Source organism: Phascolarctos cinereus, unplaced genomic scaffold, assembly GCF_003287225.1.
Source record: "Phascolarctos cinereus isolate Bilbo 61053 unplaced genomic scaffold, phaCin_HiC Scaffold_726;HRSCAF=1367, whole genome shotgun sequence".
NCBI lineage: Eukaryota > Metazoa > Chordata > Mammalia > Diprotodontia > Phascolarctidae > Phascolarctos > Phascolarctos cinereus.
The window spans coordinates 144,233,501-144,260,390 of record NW_027556098.1 but is presented as its reverse complement, the minus strand read 5'-3'; the positions used below and the strand labels follow the sequence as shown (position 1 = coordinate 144,260,390).

Sequence of the window (26,890 nt, the reverse complement as noted above, 5' to 3'; positions counted from 1 at the left end):
TGACCAAGCTCTAAGTGCTCCACAGTGCCTGCTTCAGCTGCCTTCATGACTATTGGAACAAAATGATCTCATCCACCATTTCCTCCAGGGAAAATCTTCGCATACTTGGGGTAGACATCCCCCTAACTCACTGATAGAAACAAGGCCTATTAGTTACGCTCAACCTAGTTTAGCTTGTCAGCAGAGACAAGTTGCTGGAGTGTGGCTTCTGTGCATGCTATAGTTTCTTGGAGCCACAGGTAAGAGTAGGATGAATCAGACAGACACCAAAAGTGGATAAGCGGCTTTAAAAAGGGCTCAGCAAGTCCTTACAGCAGAGGTTCTAGTCCTCTTGAACACCTCTTTACCCTAGTACTGATAAAAGTGCTTTATAAACCTTCAAGTCATTTTACAAATATTTTATAGGAATACAAATATATAGTAATCACTTACTCTTATAATACAAATTAGTGCTAAGTAAGTTCAATGAGTTTAGCACTAGCTTGATCACTAAGCACTTATTACATGCCTACTATATGCCAGATACTGGGTGAGGCTCTGGGGATACAAAAACAATATTGCTTTTGCCCTCAAGGAGCTTACATTTTAACAGGAGAAGCAATGCACAGATATATAGACATATAAATATAAGGTAGGTGTACTGCCTAAGTAAGATGTAGGTGTCCACATGGGTTATCTAAATGAAGCTCACTGGGAGGCATGGTTAGATTTCTTTGGAATCTGGCCCGTAAGCGAGACTCCTAGGGAGACTTTGATTCCTGCCTGGAGGGAAGTAAGGGTTTGCTGATCCATGGCATGATGAGTTGACCCATACAAGGCAGCAGCTGGTCAAGAACTATCCATTTCAGGCTCATTGGCACGCTGCTCCAATCAGGGTTTCTTAACCAGGCCATTCTGTGCTCTCTATTCTCCCTGGAACCTTTGTCCAACTTGTTGACATTGTTCCTTGTTATCTCTGCTCTAGATCCCATGACTCGGTCAGGAAATTATTTCCCCTACAACCACCACATCCTCTACCCCGTAACCATATCTCTCATATACATCTTCAATAAGTAGTTCAAAGAAGCCACTATCAAAAACAAAAACAAAAAAAAAAACAAAGAAGCCACTATCTTGACTGTCTAGATTAGATATTCCAGTTAAGACCCATGGAGGGACTTCCTGATGATGGCTATCTTGGTCATTGGTCATCTCAGTTTATGAGCGGTGGCAGGCTAAGCATGGAATTCTAACAGTTAATCAACAGACATTCAGCTAGTCAATCCTTAAGTACATATTAAGCACCTACTACTACTGAAGGAAGCCACTGGAGCTCCTTGAGCAAGGATTTATATAGTCAGACCCCGTACTTAAAAAAAAATCATCCCACAACTGTGTAAGAAGGATTGGAGTGGAGAGAGGCCTCAGGCAGGAAGATCAATTCAATGAGAAGACTATCGCAATAGTCCAGGATGGAGGTGATGAAAGACTGAACTAAAGTTATAGCTGTGTGTGGACAGAAAGGAACATATATAAGAAATGCTGTGAAGATAAAAATGACAAGATTCAGCAATGGATCAAATACGTGGGTTGAGTACAAACACAGAGAGGATAGTACCAAAGCTGCAAACCTGGGTGACTGGGAGGATGCATTGATTCAATCCTTACCATTTGCCAGGCCCTGTGCTGGGCCCTGGGGATACAGAGGCAAAAATGAAACAGTCCCTGCCCTTAAAGAGCTTTCACCCTGTCGGCATCCTCAGAATCTGTTCAAAACGGGGCCATAGATGTAGGCATTGGGCGTAGCTAAACGTGGATGAGAGCACTGATTCCTTTGGGAGTCCAAGAGAATAATGGAGTGATGGATTATCTGAATTCTTCAACAATACTGGAATCACATTGCAGAAGTATCACTAGCATTTGGGAGTCAACAGCCCAGATGTTCCCATCTGTGAAATGTTCAGCCAGCCTTGCACAAGTTTCGTTTTGTTTTTTTAAACATCACCTTGCATGTGTAAAGCACATCACGTTTTCAGAGTTCATCCATGCCCATTTTCTCATTTGATGTTTACTGTAAGGTATTTGTATGGCAGTTTATAAAGCACTTCACACATATTATTTTCACTCATCGAGCACTTAGCATAGTACCTGGCACTTGGTCAGTGCTCACTAAATGCTTGCTGACTTGACTTACCCCAAATACCTCCCTTACTAGCACTATGTCTAAAATTCACACAAGTAGCGTCACTCCATTAGATTAAGAAATTTAAATTTCCAGTTAAATTGCAAATGCACAATTCATAATAGTAGCAGTAGATCATTAGAGTGGTTGTCAGGAAAGCTAGTTTCTTGGCAGACTGCTATTTCCCTGGGTTAAGTCTCTATACCTTTCTAGTTCTTGGCTTACTCATCTGTAAAATGAGGGGATTAAACTAAATACTCTCTGATAGTCTAAGCCATAATTATCCATTATTACATTATTATTTTGTATCTCTAATGGCACTTAGTAGTCACTTGACAAATGCTTATTAATTTATTAGTTCATCAAAGGTTCATAAAAATCTCAGAAAAGACCTCAGAATTAAGAGGATTGTGTGAAGATGGCAGCTTATTAGGACCTTTAGGAGCCCAGATCCCCTAAAAATACCATAGTAAAACTCTAGCATGGTGCTTGGCATATGATAGGCACTATGTGAGGGGTGGGGAACCTGTGGCCTCGAGGCCACACGTGGTCTTCTAGGTTCTTGGGTGAAGCCTTTTGACTGAGTCCAAGTTTTACAAAACAAATCCTTTTATTAAGGGGATTTGTTCTGTGAAGTTTGGATTCAAGGCCACAGGTTTCCCACCACTGTATTATGTAAATGCTTATTCCTTTTTCCCCCTCTAAAAATGAACCAGTAGGAACAATGAAAAAGCAAAGCAAAGCAAAACAAAATGAAGATAATTGGCTATACATTCCATCCAGTTCAAGACTATTTAAAAAACTGCTAAAATCCTACAGAGGCCCTGAGCAGAGGCAAGCCATGGGAGATGGAAGACAAAGTATGAAGTAGCCAGGTCTTATAACAGGAGATAGGGCCAGACAGCCCCTACAGCAGACAGCACATAATCTTAGCCATAGAACCCAGGATAAAGTAGGGCCTGCCCACATCATCCCAGAAAGACAGCAGCAGATCTCAACCCAAGCACACACCCAATCCCAGAATGAACCTGGGGATGTGAGTAAACAGAAGCAAATCCTGAACGTATGGAAGTAATACCTTGGACTCAGAGAAACCCAAGGACTGCACCCAGAAGAAGAGAGTAATTCTACAAGTTCACATAAAGTCTCAGAGAAAAGACTGTCCTGACTACAAGGGTTATAAGAGTACCCAGAAAAAAGGAAATAAGATACACAATGGAATGACTAGGGAAGAAAGAATGGCAAAGAGTAGTAAAACCTTAGAAAGGAGCTCAGAAGCCACCTAGTCCAAGGCATATCTGAGCAGCAATCTTCATCACCATCATCATAACTGATATTTATCTTCTTTAACAACATGACTAATGTGGAAATACGTTTATTATGATCATACATGTAAAACCTATGTGAGATTGCTTGCCATCTTGGGGAGAGGGGATGGGAGGGAGGGAGGAAGAAAAAAATTTGGAACTCAAAATCTTATAGTAGTGAATGTTTAAAACTATCTTTACATATAATTGGAAAAAATGAAATATTATTAAGTGGGGAAAAATAAAGAAATAAAAATAACTGATTTTTATCTAACACCTTTAAATCTTGAGAAGGGATTCACCTACAATATATCATTTGATGTTCATGACAACCCTGTGAAGTAAATATCATGGGCATCATGATCCCCACTTAGAGATGAGGAAACCGGCTCATAGAGATTAACTGACTCACCTAAGGTCACTTATCTGGTTAATGTTGGAGATTGGCTCAGAACTCAGGTCCCCAACCAACGCTCATCCAACGTCTGCTTGAAGATCTCCAGCAGTGGAGAACTCATTCTCATCTGAAGCAGCCTGTTCCCCTTCCAACTATAATTCCATGCTAAATTGTTGGGAAGTTTGGTTTGTTTTTCTTTCATTAAGTCAAAATCTGACGCTGAAATTTCCACCCACTGTCCTAGATCTGCCCTTTAGGGACAAGCCAAAACAAAAACAAACAAAAAAAATCCCTAACATCTTTCACATGAAATCCCTTTAACTATTTGAAAACAGCTGCCAAGTCCCTCTTCATTGTTCTTTTTCACAGGATAATTCTTCCCAGTTCTTTCAAATGATCCTAATAAGGTGAGTTTTGCAGTCTGTTAAATGTTCTGGTCCCCCCCATGGAAATACTCTCTAGTTTGTCAACTTTCTTCCTACAATGTGGAGCCCAGAATTGAACACAACACTCTAGTTGTGGTGTAACCAGAGCTGAGTACCACAGAACTATGTATCTGAACAGTAGTATCCCTCCATCTAGAAACGATGCTGAGAGAGTGTTAAGGTTTTTTGGCTTCCATGTTATACTATTGACTTATGTTGAGCTTATAGTAACTATAAACTATAGGTGGTGCAGTGGATAGAGTGTTGGACCTGGAGTCCGGAAAGCTCATTTTCCTGAGTAAAAATCCAGCTGTGTGAACCTGGGCAAGTCATATAACCCTGTTTGCTTCAGTTTCCTCATCTATAAAATGAGCTGGAGAAGAAAATGGCAAACCACTCCAGTATCTTTGCCAAGAAAACCCCAAATAGGGTCATGAAGAGTCAGACACAACTGAAAAATAATTAAACATCAACAAACTAAGTTTCCCAGGTCCTTTTGATCATAAACCACCACTCCTATTCCACACCCTTGCAGTTGATTCTTTTAAACCCAGTTACACAACTTTATATTTATCCCTATTTAATTTTTCTCTTTAGATTCAGCATATTATTCAAGTCATGTTTGTTAGCTTCATCTGCACCCTTAATGAGCATGTCAGTTATGCTTTTACCTGAGTAACTGATTAAAAAAAGTTGAATAGTCCAGGGCAAGGGTAGATCCCTGGTGCACTCCACTAGAGATATCCCTCTAAGTTGACACTGATTCATTAATCAATACTATTTGACTCCAGTTATTCAGCCAGTTCTGAATGTACTCAACTATATTATCAATAGGAAGATGTGAGATTCAAAGAGGGAAATGAATGAATAGAAGGTTAATGAAGCACTGAGAATTTGGGGATTAAAATCACTTTTGGCTCTAATAAAAGAGGATTCCATGAGTCTAGAAGGGCTCTCTCCCAGGCTTGATCTTCCTAACCCCTTTTCCTTACTCCCCATCCCACTCCTACCCCTGCCCTAGTGACATTCCTAACTTCTCAGTAGCTATTCCCTGGCCTGTCATGCTGTACAATTTGCGTGCAACCTGGCAACATTTATCCTCAGATTTCATGGAGTTTCAAGTCATGGATTACCCATGTAGAGCAACACTTCAAATACCTTCCCTGGAGCTCTGAAGAGCCTGTGAAATCCTGCAGCTCTGTAGGTCCTATTTCTTCTGAGGTGTATGTGGATTCTGAGCCGAAGATTTCTCTCCTTGAGTTTGGCTGATTCAGCCCCCTGGACAAACCTGACCTCTGGAATTCAGATGTGTGAAACCAACCTGACTTGGATTGGAGAGTGAGGATGATTGCAGGGGAGAAGGAATGACTTGGAAATGCCCAGGGGCACTTTGTAGACAGAAAAGTTGAGTTGGTACAAACTGTGTCATCAGAGAGGCTTAAAATGGTTCTCTCCCATTTGCTTATCCAAATATTTTACATCCTTCATGGTTCACCTCAAGTCCCACCATGAAGCAAGGCTTCTACTCTTGTAGAACAACTCTTGTTGTTCAGTTGTTTCAGTCACGTCTAACTCTTCATGACCCAATTTTGGGGTTTTCTTGGCAAAGATACTGAAATGGTTTGCCATTTCCTTCTCCAACCCATTTTACAGATGAAGAAGCTGAGGCAAACAGGGTTAAGTGACTTGCCCAGAGTCTCACAGCTAACAAGGGTCTGAGCTCAGATCTGAACTTAGAGACATGAGTCTTTCTCACGTCAGTCCAAGTGCTCTATGCACTGTACCACCCAGCCACCCACATCAGTGCTTCCTTTATAGATTCATAGCATTGAACATGTTAGAGCTAGAAAAATCAAGGTAATTTCCTCAAATTCTTCATTTTTACAGATGTAGAAACTGAGGCACAAAGTGACTAATGAAAGATAATAGGACTTAGATTTGGAAAGAACATTTAAGATACAATCCAAGCCCCTCATTTTACAGATGATGAAGCTCAGGCTGAGAGAATTACAGTAACCTGCCTACAATTACACAGTAGGTTATCAGTCAAGCCAGAACTAAAAGTAAAGCATTCTGGTCCACAGCACCACACTGTCTTCTGTGGCATGGTGGACCTTAAATCATGAAGACCCAGGTTCAAATTCTGACTCAGATACTTTCTGGCTGTGCGACCCTGGGCAATCTCAGCCTCAGTTTCATCCTCTTTAAAATAAGGATGATAATAGCATCTACTTCTCAGGATTGAGGATCGAATGAGATATTTGTAAACCATAAAGCTCCATAGAAATGTTAGTTTTTATTATCTCCTATAATACTACTCAGCTCTGTGTTTACTCATATATCTGCTTTCTGTGTTGGTTTTGCTTGTCATTACCCCCCAACTAGATTGAAAGCTCATGGAAGGTCCCACAAAAGATCTGTGAAGGAAGACACTATCTTTATCCAGAGAAAGAACTGATAAATAGAAGTAGGTATACAATGATATTACACACACACACACACACACACACACACACACACACACACACACATATTTGTGTCTAATGGTAGTTGTATCTAGGATGGGGGGGAGGGAAGAAAAAAGGAAAAAAAGTTACATGATAATTTTATTATATTTTTAAAATAAATAGCATAATAGATTTTCAGTTTCATGTGCAATCATCTTTTTTCTATTCTACTATGATATGGAAATGCTTATTATATTTCTTAAGTTCAGAATAAAATAAATTTTTTAAAAAGAAAACTCATGGAGAACAGAAACTGGGCTGACATTCATTTGGTATTTCACATAGTACCCAACACTAGGCTATGTACCTAGAATGCACTCATTGAGTACTTCTTGAATGAATGAATGAGTAATGAACAAACGAATGGACAACAGGTCATAGATAGCGTAATGCAGTAGAAGGAACATTGAACAAAGAATAAGTCCAGCCGGATTTTAGTTCACCCCTAAATTGCTGTATGGGTTTTGGCAAATCATTTAACCTCTATGAAACTCTGTTTCCCCACCTGTCAAAGGGACATAATAATGTCTATGCTTGCCAACTTACAGGATTACTAAGATGATTAAATGGGATAATGTACGTATGTATGAAAGCTCTTTGAAAAGTGTGAAGTATTCTATGAATGTAAGGGATTACTCCAATAATGATAGTTTGCGTTTATACAGTGCCTCAAGGTTTATATAATATTTTCCTCACAGAAGCTCTATGAGGCAGATAAAGCAGGTTTTAATACCTCCATTTTATGAATAAAGAAACAGAAGCTCAGAGACCTCAAATGACTTACTTAAAGTCACATAAGTGACATAAAAAGGATTTGAACCCAGACCCTCCATTTCTGAATCTAGTGTTTTATTCACTGCAGATCAACCAGTTAAGGGACTACCATTGTGCTCTCTGAAATATCAGGTCCATCATTAGCAAACTTACCGCCATTTTAAATCTTTTCCTTTCTCAAAACTTTTCTTTCCATCTTTTGATTCTCACTGAGACTTCCTGTTCGTGCTGCATCCATGACCGCCCTCTCTAGGGCTGGCTACACTTTCACTGAAATCCTTTGACTCCCTGGTTGTTGTGGGGGAGTTGGACTTCTCCTTGCTCCATATTATTACTTCCAGTCTCTCACTCTACACTAGCACTCAGCAATCTCTTCTATTTTAATATTCATTTAATCCATAATTTATCACCCAATCATGATTCTAGTAGCTGTTAGCTAATGACCTCCAGGACATTCTCTTTTCTGCCTCAATGAGTTTGTTTCTTGGCTTACAGTCTATTTCTTTTTTTTAAATGTTCATTTTTTGACATTTTTGATTCTCTCCTTCTGACATTAAATTCTCTCCTTCCCCCCAACTGCCTCCCCCACCAAGTAAGAAAACAAGCAATATCACATCTATTCCTCTACCCTAACTCTTACTCTCATACTGGGGCATTTCAGCATGTATATCAATGTTCCTTGAACACCCTAACTTCACAGTTCTTTAATCTACTCAAGTCCAGTGACCTACTCCTCCATTCCAGCTCAGCCACACAGAGAGGTTGTTATATACCCCTAAGTGCTCCATTTCCATGTTTATAAACGTAAAAATTCCTTTATCTGTCATTTTATCATTCCCTCTTTCCTCATGCCTTACGTCCTCTAAACCTATTCCTTGTTCTCCAGTGACTCCATTACCTCAAACGCTTAGGAAAGAACTGGCTACACCCTCCTCCCTTCCCTATCTTTGCCCTTTATTGAGTCAGTTCTTCAAAGCACTGCCTTGAATCTCTTTCCCCCTTTTTTTCCTATTGCCCATCAGGCCTTAATAACTCTCACTTTTGGATTAATCCCATCATGCCTCTTCTTTACATTCATTTATGTGCTGCTTAATAGAGCTGGGGAACAATGATGAAATCATGTTTATTGGGTCTATCACAAATTTATGTTACATAATCTCAACTGGACCCTTACTACAGTGAAACAATATTTTTCTATATCCCTAATCCATTCACTATCCTGCTCATCACATAAAGTATTCCAGATCTTTTAATTTCTCCTCAAACCTCATTATGGCAACCTTTCCCCTACCCTTTCTGCTGAGGGGTTTACCTTATACTTCACCAAAGTAATAATAATAGTAATAATACCATTCACCAAAAGTTCCCTCTGATCGCTTCTAGTTCTCCTCTTACCTGTCTGATCTCTGACCCAACTTCTCAGTGTCCTTTGCTGGATCTTCAACTAGATCTTACTCACTAACCATGGGTGCTTCCAAGGCTATAGCATGTGCCCTCTTTACTATCTCATTTAGCATCTCATCAGCTCCCATGAGTTTGCTTATCATTCCTATACAGATGATTCTCAGATCTAAGCATCCCAGTGTCTCTTCTGAGCTGCAAATTCATATCACCGTTTCTTGAACATCTCAAAACAAACAGGTCCAAAACAGAAATCATTATTTTTCCTCTCAAACCTTTCCCTCTTGTAGACTTTCTTATTATTAATGGAACACCACCATCCCCCTCATCTCCTAGGTTCACAATCATAGTATCATCCTTAAGTCTTCATTCTCATTTACTCCATATATATAATCCCTTCCTAAAGCTTCTCATTTCTCATTTTATAACATCTCTTGAATATGTCTCTTTCTCTCCACTCCATTATTCTGGTGCAGGTCCTCATTACCTCATGCCTAAAGTATCACACTACTTCCTTTCTCAAACCTCACCCCATTCCAATCCATTTTCCACTCAGCTGCCAAAACTATTTTCCTAAAGCACAGCTCTGACCATGTCATCTCCCTACTCAATAAATGTCAGTGGTCCCCTATTACCTCCAGGATCAAATATAAAAATCCTCTGTTTGACACATAAAGTTCTTCCTTAGCCTGGCCCCTTCTACCTTTCCTGTCTTCTTATACTTCACTTCCCTTCACATACTCTACCATCTGGCAATGTTGATCTTGACATTCCTCACTTCTTTAAGACTCAGCTCAAATCCCAACTTCTTCAGGAGTCCTGTCCTCTTCCTTCCTCCCACCCTCCACTGCTAAAATGCCTGAGATTACATTCCATTTACGCTGCATGTATCTTTCATGTATATTTTTTCATGTTGTCTCTTCCCTTAGAATGTAAGCTCGTCGACGGCAGGGAGCCTGGTTTTTGCCCTTCCCTATATCCCTTGTTTCTAGCACAGTGCCTGGCATGTAGTAAACACTTAATAAATTGACTGACTGACTACATCCATCTGCCATCATGATCTTCCTGGAGTATCTCCTTGTCTTCCTAGTCACCATTCTCTGAACATTCTCTAATTTTTCAATGTTCTTCCTCCATCTACTCCAGATATACCTGACCAAGGCAGTGTACAGTAGGACCTATATTTATATTTTCTAACCTGTTTATCTTCAACAATGCTGGATTCAGATGAGACAGGAAACAGGCACAAATGGAGTACTTTCTTTCAGAGCTGTGAGAGCAATGTGGTAAAGTGGTGGAAAGAGTATTGGCTTTAAAGTCAGAGGATCTTAATTTGAATCCCAGCTTTTCCACTTAATACTCTATGGCCTTGAGCTCTTAAACGTCCTCATCAGAAACATGAAAGGGTTAGATAGGATGGCCTCAAAGGTTGCTTGTACATCTAGATTTATGATAAGTTGCTTAGGAGGGTCCACGTGTCAAAGGCAAGAGAGAGGGAATTGGCGAAGTGAGACACTTGGGTGACAGTTTCTTAAAAGAATCAAGCCTCTTGTTCCACATCTTTCATTCCTCTTGAGCCTTCACTCCTGACTCTGTGAACTTCTTTAGCCATTTGACCTAGCAATGAGAAGTCATCTTCAAAGATCACTCCACCCCTGTGGTCCCTTCCTCTGATTGGTCAATTTCTCCTGGAACTCCTATTTCAAGTAAAGTGCCCAAGCCGGCCATATTCACTCCTTCATTCCTTTCTGGACTTCATTGCTGATTTTCTAGACTTCTTTCTCCGCCACTCCCCACTTGGCTCTCTTTTATGTGTTGAATTCCCCCATCAGAATGTAAACTCTTTGAGGGCAGGGACTGTCTTTCTTTTCTGCTTGTATTTTTATCCCCAGATCTTAGCACAGTACCTGCCACATAGTGAGCATTTAATAAATGGTTTTTTACTTATTGACATTCCTGGAATGTATCATAGATTCAGAGTTGGAAGGAACCTTAGAGGTCATCCAGGTCAAACCCTTTTTTTTGCAGATGACGACTCTAAGGCCCAGAGAGAAGTTAAGCACCCTGTGTAAGATCACACAGGCAGTAAGTGGCAGATTCCAAATTCAGAATTATTTCCAATGCCTCACCAAGTCAGGTGTATTGAACACTTCTTTTGTGTCTAGTCCTGGGTGATGGTTCAGTTCTGGCTCCATTGACTCAAATATGGATTATTCCAAGTGAAGTGAATCCTAAACAGAGCATCCAGGCCCACAACTAAATCAACTTGTTCCCATTCCCACATTGTAAAGGCTCCAGACCTTAGATGCAAACTAAGGCTTTCAGTTTGATCCTTGGATAACCAAATGTTACATCATGGCGCCATCTGCTGGCTTATTTGCATATTGCTGTCATAATTCAGAGCAGGTTTTGCCTGTAAAAATCAGGGGTACATTTGTGCCAAGCCATATAAATGTATGCATCCTCAAACTCACTAACATGTTTGAATTGGATAATATTCATGAAATGCTCACTGTCCATCAATGATACCTCTTCCAAATTCCCCCATCCACCAACCTTCTGTAATCTCCCCCTTATTTGAATTGGATTTATCTCCAGTTGTACATAATCTCTGTCTCTACCTACCACTCATTTTGCTGTTAACCATCCACCACGTGCCATTTGTTATCTTTCTTTGTGTAGTAGAAAGACCACTGGACTAAGAGTCAGATGCTCAGAACTGAACAGACTACAACCTTAATCCCTGTGTGGCATTGGGCAAGCATTCCACCTCTCTGAGCTGTTTCCTCATCTTTAAATGAGAGAGCTGTATAGATGACTCCTCAGGTCCCTCGCCACTTGAAATCCTATGATCCGATGTCTTATTTCCTCTACTAAACTAACTCTTGTTGGGTAGATACCATGACTACCCTTTGTTCTGTTTCCAAGGATCAAGTTTGCCACTTATTTGTATTCAATCCAACTAATAGATATTCATTAAGCACCTACTTTGTAAAGGGCACTGTATTAGTGTAGATAAGGTGAAAATGACATAGTCCCTGATAAAACCAAGGGTATGTGCAAAAAAAATTTTAAATGCTTATTTTATTGAGCTGTTGCAAGGAATTTACTTTGTAAATGATTGCATAAGTGGTAGATCTATTTTATCATTGTATGATTCTGTGATTAATCAAAAACAAAGACTGTCATACTCTAAGAAGTATTTGCCTCTCAGAAAATCACCTGAGGAAAAAGATCTTGATATTTTCCATCCAATTTCAATGTATTGAAGGAAGGTTTTATGGATGTTGTGCGGCCCCAAATGCCCAGTTTTCATTGACTGTAGATAGTCAATCTTTATCCTTCTTCTTCTTTTTCTCCTCCTCCTCCTTCTTTTAATAAGAATAGTAATAATAATAATAATAATAATAACTAAAATTTACCCGGTGCTTTAGGTTTTACAGAGCACTTTACATTTATTATCTCATTTGATCTTACAACAACCCCATGAGATAAGTGCTATTATTATCTCCATTATACCGATGAGGAAACTGACCTGTGCTGTAGCCTGCTCAAACTTGTTTAATGTTCGGTGTGAGCATTGGCACCCCCAGAAATTGGCAAACACTACAAATCAGCTTGATTTATTGTTTTGTTGACTGTCTAGACTTGAGAAAGTGATGGAGAAAATGTTAGTATTGCAGGTTAAGCTTAAAGTGTTTTGTGGTTGTTTTTTATCCCCACAGCTGAGCCTGAGAGGCTAAAAGACTTGTTTAGGATTAGCAGACAGTAAACGTCTCAGGTCTTTCTGCCTCTTAATCAAACCCCAGTAGACTTAGAACACAAAGGTAGCCCTGAGGTCATCAAGTCCCACCTCCTCACTTTTTTACTATTTTGGGGGGATGGTGGGGGGAGGTAATCAGGGTTAAGTGACTTGCCCGAGGTCAAACAGCTAGTAAGTGTCTGAGACCACATTTGAATGCAGGACCCCCTGACTCCAGGGCCCAACCTCTATTCACTGTGCCTCCTTGCTGCCCCACACCTCCTCATTTTAAACTGAAGGCACTGAGGCCCAGAGGGGTTAAATGATTCCCCCCCCCCGCCCCAGGTCACACAGATAATAAATCACAGAGCCAGGATTTGAAATCAGATCATCTGCCTCCAGATCCATCACTCTCTACACTGCACACCCTCAGTCTTCCAGAGTCCAGATGCATCATTTCATTGATCTGTTCTGACATCCTCTACTCCTTGTGCCACCCCCACCCCCCATCCCCCAACCCTGCTCAGACTATCTCTTCCAGGTTCAAGGAGGTCTCCTTCTTCCAATACCCTGGAGATATTGCACAAGTCTCTGTGTTCCCTCTTCTTAGCCCTTACCCAAGTTGAACCCTTTCTCCCCACCCCTTGTTGTTCCAAACTGAAGTGCCAGAAGCATCTTAGTTTGCCCTTAAGTAGCAGCTGCACCATCTCCTGGGACCTTCTCCAGTTTACAAAGACTTTACAAAGATCTCTTGGTACTGATTGAATGGAAACAAAAGAGCAGCAGAACAAGCCCATTTTTTTTTTACAAAGAAGTTTTGTTGATGCCTTTGTTGATTCCCAGATTCCCAGACCACACCTCCCCATTCTCCATTTAGCGACCAAGGTGGTTTTTCTATAGTGCAGATACCAATCACGTCATACACACTGTCCCTTCTCGAGAAACTCCAGGGGTCCCTGTGGCCTCCAGGATCAAATACAAAGAGCTTTATTTGGCATTTAAAACCCTTCATAACCTAGCTCCCTCCCACCTTTCCAGTCTTCTTACACTTCACTCTGAAACACACTTTTCAATTCAGTGACACTCATCTCCTGGCTGTTCCACAAACAAGGCACTACAGGTCTTGGGCAATGGACATTTTCTGTTGCTGTCCCTCAGGGCTGGAAAGTTTTCCCTCCTTCACTCCAACTGCTGACCTCCCTGGCTTCCTTCAGGTCCCAACTAAAATCTTACCTTCTATATCCCTCTTAATTCTAATGCCTTCCCTCTGTGATATATTTCCTATTTATCCTTTATTAAGCTTGCTCTGTATAGATTTGTTTGCTTGTTATCTTCCCCCCAATAGACTGTAAGCTCCTTGAAGGCAGGGACTCTTATTGCTTCTTTTTGTATTCCCAACATTTAGCACAGTGTCTGGCCCATAGCAGTTGTTCAAAAAATGTTTATTGATTGATCAGCCCTCCATTGTAATGAAGAAAAAGAATTCAGTAAAACCAAATGACAAAGGGAATATATCAGACAGTATTTTCAATTTTCTATACCTCTTGAAAAGGGGGAGGGAGATGGTCTTCATCTCTTCTAGAGGAAGATGGGGTTTTTTTGTTCCAATCTCTTCTATTGTTCTAATCTTTATCATTACAGTTACTCAATTAATCAACAAACATTTATTAAGCCCTGACGATGTGCCAGGAGCTGAGGATACAAAAAAGGGAAAAATCAGTCCTTAGCCTCAGGAAGTTCACATTCTATTGGAGGAAATAATGACATGCAAACAAGTATTTACAAAAGGGGTCTATGTAATGCAAATGGGAGTTGATTTCAAAGGAAAGGCCTCTTGAAGAAAGCAGAATACTAGGTCATCATCTTTTTGTGGTGTTCTTTTCATTTACTTTACTGGAGTTACTGTATCCATTGTTTTCATGGTTTTGCTTACTTGACTCTGCAAAAGATCACATTTCTCCAAATTCACCATTTCCTGTTGCACACTAGTATTCCATTACATTCATCTTCCACCATTTGTTTTGTCATTCCTCAATCAGTGAGCATTCACTTTGTCTAAAGTTTGCTACTGAAACAAGTATTGCTGTGAATATCTTTGAGCCCATTCTTAATGGTCTTATACTGTGTTCTAGTTTTTTGTTTGTTTTGTTTTGCTTTTTGTTTTTGTTTGTTTGTTTTTTTGCTTTTTGGTGAGGCAATCAGGGTTGAGTGACTTGCCCAAGGCCACACAGCTAGTAAGCTGTGTTCTAGTTTTAAAGAGCAAATTAAAAGATTATTTTTTTTTAATTGAGGATTCACTGATCTCTAAATTCCTGCCCTTAGAGTGCAGTTGGGAGCTATCTTCCAGGTAGTAATAACTTAGAGGAAAGCCCCAGTCTTAAGTGGCTTGGATCTAAAGGTTAGAGGATTTTCCATTTCTCCATTTTCTAAATTCCCTGGACCAGACTATCATGGCCTTACAGAGGATTCCAATTAAATTTAACAAGAATTTAGAGAATGCCATTTCTATTTTACCTTTTGGTTCTAGAATATCAGGGCAGTTTTCCTTGACAATTTCTTGAAAGATGATGTCTAGGCTCTTTTTTGATCATGGCTTTTAGCTAGTCCAATAATTTTTAAATTCTCTCTCCTGGATCTATTTTCCAGGTCAGTCGTATTTCCAGTGAGATATTTCACATTGTTTTCTATTTTTTCACTCTTTTGGTTTTGTTTTACAATGTCTTGATTTCTCATAAAGTCACTAGCTTCCATTTGCTCCATTCTAATTTTTAAAAGAAGTATTTTCTTCAGTGAGCTTTTGAACTTCCTTTTTCATTTGGCCAGTTCTGCTTTTTAAGGCATTCTTCTCCTCATTGGCTTTTTGGACCTCTTTTGTCATTTGGATTAGACTATTTTTTAAGGTGTTGTTTTCTTCGGTATTTTTGGGGGTCTGCTTTAGCAAGCTGTTGATTTGTTTTTCATGATTTTCTTGCATCACTCTCATTTCTCTTCCCAGTTTTTCCTCTACTTCTCTTACTTGCTTCTCAAAATCCTTTTTGAGCTCTTCCATGACCTGGGACCAATTCATATTTTTCCCAGAGGCTTTGGATGCAGGAGCTTTGACTTTGTTGTCTTCTGGTTGCATGTTTTGATCTTCTTTGTCACCAAAGGAAGATTCTATGGTCTGACTTTTTTTTTTATGCAGTTTGCTCATGATCCCAACCAATTTCTTGAGTTATAAACGCTTTGTTAAGGTAGTGGTCTGCTTCCAGTGTGGAGAATGTACTGTCCCAAGCTTTGGGAGAGTTTTGTGCAGCTGTTTTCAGAGATGCTTCTAGGAATCTGTAAATTTTCAGTTCTTCCAAGGTGGTATGATCAAGGGTGAGGTGTTTACTCCTTTCCTGGCCTGTGTTCTGGTCTATGAGTCACCACAAGCACTCTTTTCTGCCTTGGAACTATGAGGAGGATTCTCTCTTCACCACCACTACAAGCTCCACCACACCAGTGCTCCTTCTCACTCTAGGATCGCCACCCAGAACTGTGACCCAGATCCAAGCACAGGCAAAGCAAGAGAATCCTGCCTCAGCACCGGCAAAGAGATCTCTGCAATCCCCTTTTGATCATCCACTTGATTCCCCCTCTGTTTGTGGGCTGAGCTCTGGAAGCAGCTGCTACCCTGGGACTGTGCCCAGGAGTGGGGCTAAGACTGAGCTTCTCTCTCCCTGAGGTCACAGACTTTTCCTATTGACTTTCCAAGTTGTCTTTGGTGTTTGTGGGTTGAGAAGTATAGAAACCACCAAAGCTGCCCGTGATTCAGTCCTCTGAGGCCTGCTCCAGGTTCCCTGAGGCCTGGTCTTTGCCTATGTGCCCAGGCCAAACTGTGCTCCTCTCCCAGGTGGGCACAATAGACCTTTTTGATCAACCATCCAGGTTGTCATGGGCTGGAAATTTGTTTTACTCTGTCTTTCTGCAGGTTTTACTGGTCTAGAATTTGTTTGGAGCCTTTTTTTACAGGTATTTGGAGGGGTTTGGGGGAGAGCTCAAGCAAGTTACTGCTTTTACTTGGCTCTGCCCCCCCAAATTAGCTTTTTTAAAGCCTTTTAATTTTAATTTTCTTAATTAATAAAAATCTATCTCCCACCAACCTTACCCTATTATTAAGGAAAAAAGAGAAAAAGAAAAACCTTGCAATAAATATGCGTAGTCTAGCAAAACAAATTCCTGCTTTGGCTATGTTCAAAAGAATTGTCTTGTTATACATCAGATTAGTTTTAAGGTCCCTTCCAGCATCATGATTCTAAGAAATCTAAGGCTGTACTTTCATCTCAAATTCTGTACCTAAATTTTGTATTCTCCCATCTCTGCTTTCCCTCCCTCTCCTCCACTGCCTCCTCCCACTTTGCACAATTCAACTCTCACCAGATAGGCCAGCCCTTGACCCTGTTGTACTTTTTGAAATTGGCTTTCTTGCAAAATTTAATTTGGAATTTTAAAAACCTGGTGTAATGGAAAGAGTGCTGTACTTGGAATCAGGGAGTTTGAGTGTGGAACCTGGCTCTTGTTTACTAGCTGTGGATTAGTAATTTTACCTCTCCAAGCCTCAGTTTCTTCATTTAAAAAAAATGGACGCTTTATCTTCCCTCCAGAGTTGTTGAGACAAAAGCACTTTGTGACCTGCAAGAGTTATAGAAATATGATCCATTACTAATGTAAATGTTTCCATACATATTAAATATATTTCCTATTTTTTCCTATTTTAAAAATATTTTTATTTCTCTTTTCCATCATTTGGCTTTTACTTCTTCGTTTTCTTTAGGTACTCTCTTTTTCTCCCAAACTATCCCCAGTGGTTTTACCTGCCACTTCGTACCTCTCCCCAAGGAATCAAGATTCCTTTCTCTGATTCATTGATATGCTAGGGAATCAGCTTTTTCCCATTTACAAATGGCACAGAGTCTTACCTCTTGACTTATCTTTCATTTTTATTCTCTTTAGTTCAGCTAGGCTCTGGTACGGTCTGCTCTCTGTACCTATCCCATTTGCAAATACCACCTAGGTTTATATTTAGTGCAATTCCCCACTTACTGAATACCTACAAAGTATAAGGTACTATGCCAGAGGAGAATCTGCAGCCTCAAGGCTACATGTGGCCTTCTAGGTCCTTGGGTGGGGCTTTTTGACTGAGTCCAAGTTTAACAGAACAAATCCTTTTATTAAGGGAATTTGTTCTGTGAAGTTTGGATTCAATCAAAGGGTCACACTTGAGGACAGAGAAGGCCGCATGTGGCCTCAAAGCGTCAGTACTCCTATACTATGCTAAAAGCACAGTATACAGAGGTCCTATTATGCCTTATTTCCCCTAATGGATCCAAAGCCTTGTTCTGACACTTATTAGTTATGTGACCTTATCCAAATGACTTCTCTCTTTCCTCATCTATGAAATGAGAGGGTTGGATTAAAGTGAGGATTCTTATCCTTTCTTGTGTCCTAAACTCCTTTGACAATCCAGTGAAGCTTATAAACCCCTTCTTAAAATAATGTTTTTAAATGCATAAAATAAAATAAATAGAGTTACAAAGGAGACCAAGTATATTGAAATACAGTTATCAATTTTTTGAAACAAGTTTATGGACCCTAGGTTAAGAACTCCCAGACTAAATGATCTCTGAGGTTCATCCCAGCTCTAAAATCTTGGGATTTTGTAAGGGACCTATGTCCAGATAAAACCTGTGTTTCTCTGGACTACGTTTCCCACAAGGCTTTGAGTCAGTCGTTTCTGAGGGGAGCAGAGATTCTAATTGTAAGCTCCTTGAGGGTGGGGACAGGGCAGGAAAAGTGCCCTCAAGGAACTTCTTGTCTAGTAAGGGTGATAACACCAAATGAAATTAAGATAGAAAATGTTACAGAATATATGATATATGTGATAAAATGGTCCAGGTCCAGGATCGTGGACTTGGAGTTAGAAGGAGCCTTCTAAGTCATTGCCTTACTGACCCATTCTGCAGATAAGGAGACTAAGGCCCAGAGAGGCTAAATCACACGGGGTCACACAGCATCTGGGGGTGAGGGACTAAAGAAGGGAACAAGTATTTAACAACAGCCTACTATGTCCCAGGCACTGTGCTAAGGGCTTGACAAGTATTGTCTCATTTGATTTGAGGTAAAATTTGAATCCAGGTCTTCTGGGCTCCAAGTGTATTGCTCTACTATACCATGTGTTCAGTCCTCTTGGTAGACCTAGTTACTATCATTACCTGAGGACAAAAGGGTAAATCTCTGTAACAGAGTCCTTAATTTGTCTGTGTCAGACAAAACAGTTCAAGGATTTGTCCTTCACCCCAAATCTTTCTTCTATCCATAATGTCCTTTTTGAATCTGTAATCCTACTGAACCTCTCTAGCTACATTTATATTACAATAGCCACCTAACAGGTTTTTCTCCCTCCACTCCCTGCCCTCTCCAGTCCACACTTCATACCATACCAGCAGATTTATCTTTCTTTATGTCAGTCCTCTGCTCAAAACATCTTCAGTCAGTTGGTATTGTATCCCAAGTAAAGTTCCAACTCTGAACACATGCTTAACTCTCCTGATTCCTTGCCCTTTGCCCAGGTTACTAGACTATAAGCACCATGAGAACAAGATCATTTTATATAAACTTTTATTTAAAATTTATCTCTCTCAATATCCAGTACAGTGCTCTACATACAGTGGGTGTTTAGTACACGCTTGCTGGGCAGATGAATAAGTAAATAAATTTACATTTCTGGATGTATCATTCTCTTCCCAGCTCTCTCCTCCCTTTGGGCTCACTGCTGCCACAGAACTGCAGCAGGCCACTGGGCCCTGGGCAAATTGCTTAGGCTAGTATAGCTAAAGCAAGACTGGGATCTCAGTTGGGCCTGGAAAAGGGGCAGGTGGTCAAGGATGATCCAAACCTGGGGATTAAGTGAGCACTCCTGATTAGAAGCACATCAGCCTAAGCAGGAAAGGGAGTTAAGAGCTCACACACTCAGTATCAGGTTCCTTCTTTGCCTTGGTCTGCCAACAGTCCTGTTTCCAATGGTCTTGCTGGGGTCCAGATCTCAAGAGCATTCGTCTTCAAAAAAAGGTCAGGATTGTAGATATGATTTCTTTAGGGAGGAGGAGGAGGATTATTTCTTTACGTTGACACAGACACAACATTAGGCATATTAATATATTGTAGAGAACTTCTAGTTATTGCAAATGCAAGATGATGCACAGGTTTCATTGGTTTGCAAATACAATTTAACTTCATTGCTCTTCACCTCTTCCAATTGCTTTCTCTTCTCTATCTGATCCTTTCTTTCTAGTTGCAGGGTCCAAATTTAAATAGAATCCCTAGTCATGAAGATTTAATACTTAGAGGGATCTTAAAGGTCAATTAGTCCAACTCCCCTCCCCAATTTTACAAATAAGGAAACCAAGGTCTAGGAGGTAATTTGTCCAAGGTCACACAGGTAACAAATAACAAGCCTAGCATTTGAACCCAAGGATTGTGACCCCAAATCTAGTGGTTCTTAAGTGACATCTTTCTTTTTACACTACCACTGAATTCTCTATCACATTGCTGTCCATCCCCTACAAGCTTGCTAACTGATAGAAGAGAGTGAGTTATAATGCTTCAGAGAGTTAGATGCTTGAGTCTAATCATAATTCAAACCCAGAGACAATTTTTGGACTTGTTTCTAGTATAGTCCCTAATATCCTCAGCTTTTAAGAAATAATGTTTTTCTGACATCTTTTGTGGTCTATTACAATGTGCTTTACTTTGGGAGGTGGGGCTTTTCCTAAGCTCCTCATAATGCTTTCTTTCTTAACCTCTCAGGTAATTCTGACCTTTGGAAATCTTCAAGATTTCCTCTCAAGCAATATAGTTCAGGAAATCTTGTGTTCATTGGATCAGATTCCAAATCCCATCTGGTTCATCCCTGCTAGTCTCAGGACTTAAGAAATAAGGGACCTCACTGTTATTTGTAACTGCCTATTAGACTTAAACTGATCATGACCAAAACTAAATTTATTACCTTTTCCTCAAAAACCATCTCTGATTCTAAGGTAACACCATTCTACCAGTGCTGCCTAGGTGGCATCTTCAACTCTTCACTCTTTCGCCCTCTCCCTATCTATATCTAATCTATTTTAATTCCTGTCAATTCCACCTTTGTGACTTCTCAAATGAACTCTCTTCTTTCCTCTGAGACTGCCACCACCCTGGTGCAGGCTCTCATCATCTTATACTTAGACTATTACAATAGCCTCTGACTAACCTTCTTGTCTCAAGTCTCTCCCTACTCCCATCCATCCTCCACTCAGCCATCAAAGTGGCCTTTCTAAAACCCAAGTGTGACCAAGATCTTTCTCCTTTCAGAAAATTCCAGTGGGTCCCTATTGTCTCCAGGACCAAATATAATACTCCCTGTTTGGCTTTTAAAGCTCTTAATAATTTGGCCCTTTACTACCTTTCTAGTGAGAAAAAATATTTTACTATTACATTAATAGCCAATTATTAATTTGGGATCCAGGTTTTTCTCCTTTATTTCCTCATTTAAGGCTCAGCTACTATAAAAAGTCAGTCTCTGAAGGACATGACTTATTGATAAGATTATCCTCAAGAAACATGTTCTTCAATCTTGTGGGCGGACCCAATGAGATCTAACTTACACTAGAGTGTAAATAAAATCCAGTCTGGGAAAGTTCTTGTCCCATCAAATGAGCCCCTTTCCTTGTACCCCTCCATTAGAGTTTAAAGTGACTCATCTCATGAAGGAGAAAACCAACCAGAGTGGTCTGGATGGAGATGGATTCCCTTGTCCAGGTTGCTGGAGGCAGCCAAGTCTCCTGATGAAATCATGTTCTCAGTAGGAGGATCTGAAGACTTCTAGCCCACCTCCTCATTAAATATCCACCAGTCAGGGTTGATTTTCAGTTGTCAGGGGCATTTCCTTTTACAAAAGTATTTAAGGCTTTCAGGTTCTGCATGGTTTTGTCTTTGGTTACCAAGAGAAACCACTGTCCATCAATTTATTGATTGTTGGCTAGCCTAATTAATAAATTGATTATTAATTACCCAGAAACTCTTATCTCTCAGAGTTTTTCATTTGTCACACCAGTCTATTTACACCTGACTGTCCTCTGTGGACTCTTCAATCTAGTAGACTTTGGCCTCTTTGCTACTCCTTGTACAAGACAGCCTATTTCCCGGCTCTCTGCATTTTCATTGTCCCTCATGCCTAAGACACTCTTCTTCCTTACCTCTGCCTGCTGGCTTCCCTGACTTCCTTTAATTCTCAGTTAAAATCTCACCTTCTGCGTAAGACTTTGCCAGTCCTCCTTAATACTAGTGCCCTCCCTCTGAAATTATCAGCAATTTATTTTACATAAATAAGCATATATGTGTATATATGTATATGCATAGATATGTGTGTCATATATAATATCATACATGTTGTTTGTACATGGCTGTTTGTATGTTATGTCCCCCATTATATTGTGAACTACCTGAGGATAGGGACCCTTTTTGTCTTTCTTTGTATCGCCAGAGCTTAGCATAGTGGATAGATCATAGTTGGTACTTAATAAATGCTTATTGACTTGACTTGATTTTCTTGACACCCCATATCTTCTCAGTCACCAGATGTTGTTGATTCTGCTTCCATAATATCTCTCATATCCAACTTCTCTGCAGTCATATGGAGGTACCACCCTTGTTCAGGTCCTCATAACCTCTCACCTGTATTACTGTGGTAGTGCCATAATTGGCCTTCTTTCATCCAGTTTCTTCCCTCCACACAGCTGCCAAACTGATATTCCGAAAGCACAAGTTTAGAAATGTCACTACCCTATTTAAAATTCATCAGTGTCTACAATTAAGTATAAACTCTTCTCTCTGGTATTTGAAACCCTTCCCAATATGGATCTAACCTACTTTTTCAATACTGATAATACATTACAGTTATCTCTTCCACATCACAACTTTCCCCATCACTGTTTCAATATATCATGGGTCGACATAAGAAATTAAATGGGAACTTTGGGGGAGTTTTGCAGAAGTTGTAGACAACATTTGAAGGCCAGCATTCAACACAGAAAAAGTTTAGAAACTCAGAAATGCATGAAAGATATGTATAGTACTGTATAATATCAACATATTTTTTCTTTTAATACCATAATCATTCAGTTTTCTTCATTGGTATGAAGGGACAGCCAAAAAATTTTACATGATTTTCCAGATCACAGGGTTGCTGGGCCCTAACCCTTGCAATGCAGAAGGTATAACTGTACTCCTTTTTTTGACAATATACACTCCAGCTAGATTGGCCTACTTGCTGGGCAGCTAGGTGGTACAGTGGATAGAGCACTGGCTCTGAAGTCAGGAGGACCTGAGTTCAAATGTGGCCTCAAACCAAACACTCGACACTGTCTAGCTGTGTGACCCTGGGCAAGTCACTTATCCCCAATTGCCTAAAAAACCACAACTATACTATTCAGTACACACACACACACATATAATGTATGTGCATGTATTATATATAATTCATATTTTATATATATTCAGTGAAGAGAGAGAAATCATTTATTTTAATTCTTTATCAGTGCTGCCTTTAAGCATAATATAATTTCTTAGCTGGTCTCACCTGACAGTCTTTTTTTAATATTGTCTTATATGATAGCATATTTTCAACTCCTGCTTTTTTGTACTCATTTGAAATATAACTTTATTATTGCTAGAGCTTCACTTTACCTTTGCATGTGTCTCTCTTTTTAAAATATAAATAAGAGACACTTAGTAAATACTTCTTGATTAATGTATTGTATTTAGGAAATTATTGATTTTTATTTTTGGCTATCTTCTGGTTTTGCTCTAATATTTTTCTTCCATAGTTGTATTTTTGTGTTCTGTTTTTGTATTTTTTTCAAAATCTAATGCATTGTTAATGTTCTCCACAACCTTAAAGATGCTCTAATCAATCAATTCTCTTAGCTTTTTGTATTTTTAAGTGCTCTAATTTCAATTTTAACAGTTCCCATCAATTGTTTTTTAGTTTCTAAACCACTCTGAAGTTTCTTCAATTTATTCCATTCTTTCTTATGTGGGCTCCATTTATTGTTGGTGTGGTATTCTTTCCTTAGGGAAATCTCTTCAATTTATTTTAGCCCATTGCACTTATTCCTTCTACTAAGACTTCTTTTGTTCCTTCTCCTCCTCCTCCTCCTTCTTCTACTTCTACTTCTACTTCTCATTGCTATTCCACTTGTTTTTGTTAACCTCTTCCTTCTCCTCTTCCTTTGTTTGGACAATTTCTTGCTGTTTTGAGAAGATGATGGGGAGTTAAGTGTCAGCTCATCCATTCAGCTATTTTGCTGGAATTCTGGCCCTAACACTTACCAAATGACTAGCCCAAAGTCCTTTTCCAATTAGATGTTATCTTTGATAAAATCTGTAATTTCTAAATATAGGACTATAACCATTCAGGAAATGAGTTGAGCCCTCAGGAGTCTGACAGTCCTTTTATCTCCTCAAAAACCTCCACACTCCTCCCTTCAAACCCCCTCACATACTTCCTCAGTTATGAGGCATTAATATCAACACCAAAGACTAGGGATGCTGAGAGTTTGGAGTACAGACTATGTGCATTTGACAAAAGTTACAAATACAGTCTCACATTCTCAATTTTATTGACTCCAATTGAAAAGTAATACTTTACTCCAGGACCTACTATTGTCACTTAATCTAAATCCTTAGAAATTTTTATTAATTAGTGACAGAAATCTAGTTGCCTTCCTCTACTCACATCTTCACCCATTTCTGTTGTAATATGCACTACTACTTTCCCTCCTTTTTAGCCTATCCATTTTTTAAAGTTCCCTTCCATTCTTAGCTCAAGTCCTTCCCAATGTCTTGAAGTCTTCCCTGATACACCAACTTCTATTTATCTCCTCTTTTTCTGAAATTTTATAGATTTTGCCTGTACTATGTGATGTAGCATTTAGTAGCATTTGATTATTAACTTATACCAGGAAGAGACCTTAGAGGTCATCTAATTGAACTTCCTCATTTTACAGATGAGAAAAACGAGGTCCAAAGAGTAACTTGCCCAAATACATATATGTAGAAAGTAACAAAGCAACAGTGTAAACTTAGCTATCTGCATCCACATCTAGCACTCTTTCTCCTGTATCTTGTATTGTTTTGGAGTCATTTTGTATGTGTTAAGTTTTCCATTCGATTTTAAGTTCCTTGACAGTAAATACTATCACCTCAATACCTAGCATAGTTCTAGTCAGGGGTGGGGAACCTGCAGCCTCAAGGCCACATGTGACCTTCTAGGTCCTCAGCTGGGACCTTTTGACTGAACCCAAACTTCACAGAACAAATCCCTTTAATATAAAGATTTGTTCTGTAAAACTTAGACTAAGTCAAAAGGCTGCACCTGAGGACCTAGAAGGCCACATGTGGCCTCAAGGCTGCAGATTCCCCACCCCTGTTCTAAGTCAAAGTGGACACTTGGGAAATATTTTTAATTAATTGATAAGGCTAATATACAATAATCTAACAACATACATATAATATATCATATATAATGTGTTATATATAATATATACACAATAATCTGAAAATGGCCACTCTCTGTGAATTCTTAGATGGGGCCTCCCCAAAGACAGAGAAAAAAATGATTTAGAATTTTAAAACAATAATATTTACTAGAATGCCATAGGATTTCTGTAAGAAACCTACAAAATCATCAGATCCTTTCAGCCTTTCTCCCAAGCTCAGTGTCAGAATCTGCTGCTGCAATAATATCCCTGAAAGAAGGGGTGAAAGTCAGCATCAATGGATTGGGTTATATTGGGTGCCTGGTGTCCAAGCATACATTCAATTCAGGTGGAATAGACATTGTGGTCATCAGTGACCCCTTCACTGACCACAACTATATGGTTTATATGTTTCAATATGATTCCAGCCATGGCAAGTTCAAGGGCACTGTCAAGGTTGAGAATGGAAAGCTGGTGATCAATGGAAAAGCCATTCCCATCTTCCAGGAGCAAGATCCCACCAATATTAAATGAAAAGATACAGGAGCCAAGTATGTTGTAGGATCCATTTGTGTATTCACCACCATAGAAAAGGCCAGGGATCACTCGAAAGGTGGAGGTCATTATCTCTGCCCCTACTTCTGATGCCCTAATGTCTGTGATGGGAGTAAACCATGAGAAATCGGATAATCCTCCTTTAGGTTGTCAATAACACTCCTTCACTACCAATTACTTGGCCTCCTTGGCCAAGGTCATTCATGATAACTTTGGCATTGTGGAAGGACTTGTGACCACAGTTTATGCCATTACTACCACCAAAAAGACAGTAGGTTTCCCTTCTGGCAGGGCTGTATGACATGATGGGCATGGTGCTACCCAAAACAGCATCCCTGCTTCCACCGATTCTACTATGACTGTAGGCAAGGTCATACCTGAGCTGAATGGGAAGCTCACAGGCATGGCCTTCCATGTTCCTACTCCCAGTGTGTCTGCTGTGGATCTGACCTGCCAATTAGAGAAATCTACTAAACATTATAAAATCAAGAAATTGAAGTAAGCATCAGAGGGACCTTTGAAAGGCATCTTGGGCTATACAGAGGACCAGATTGTATCCTGTGAATTTAACAGTGACATCCACTCTTCTATCTTTGATGCTGGCACAGGTATTGCCCTCAATGACTATTTTGTCAAGCTCATTTTCTGGTATAACAATGAATACGGTTATAGCAACTGTGTAGTAGACCTCATGGTCTACATGGACTTCAAAGAGTGAAGTAGAGAGCTATGCTCTTCATCCCCAACCAAAAAAGGAGTTCCATGATGGGAGAACCCATATCCCCAACCTATGTTCTTGTACTGGGTTTCCCATGCCCCATTCACATCCTTGCCCTAGAGCACCCCTGTAGTAGGGGGGAGAAGCACATAGTCCTATATTGTGTACCATCAATAAAGTCACCATCTTCAATGCAAAAATAAAATTAAACTATACAATCCAACCACCTCATTTTACAGATGAGGAAGTTGAAGTTCAGAAAGGATAAAAATCTTGCCTAAGATCATAAAGGGTGCAAGTAACAGAACCCAGATTTGAACTCAAGTCTTCAGGCTCCAATTCCAGGGCTCCTTCCATTACATTACAT

General features: G+C 39.8%; 1 pseudogene; it reads left to right on the top strand.

The window, feature by feature from the left end:
• The first annotated feature begins 24,037 nt into the window (after positions 1–24,037).
• Positions 24,038–26,523, top strand: LOC110192117 (glyceraldehyde-3-phosphate dehydrogenase-like; annotated as a pseudogene).
• Positions 26,524–26,890: the final 367 nt, after the last annotated feature.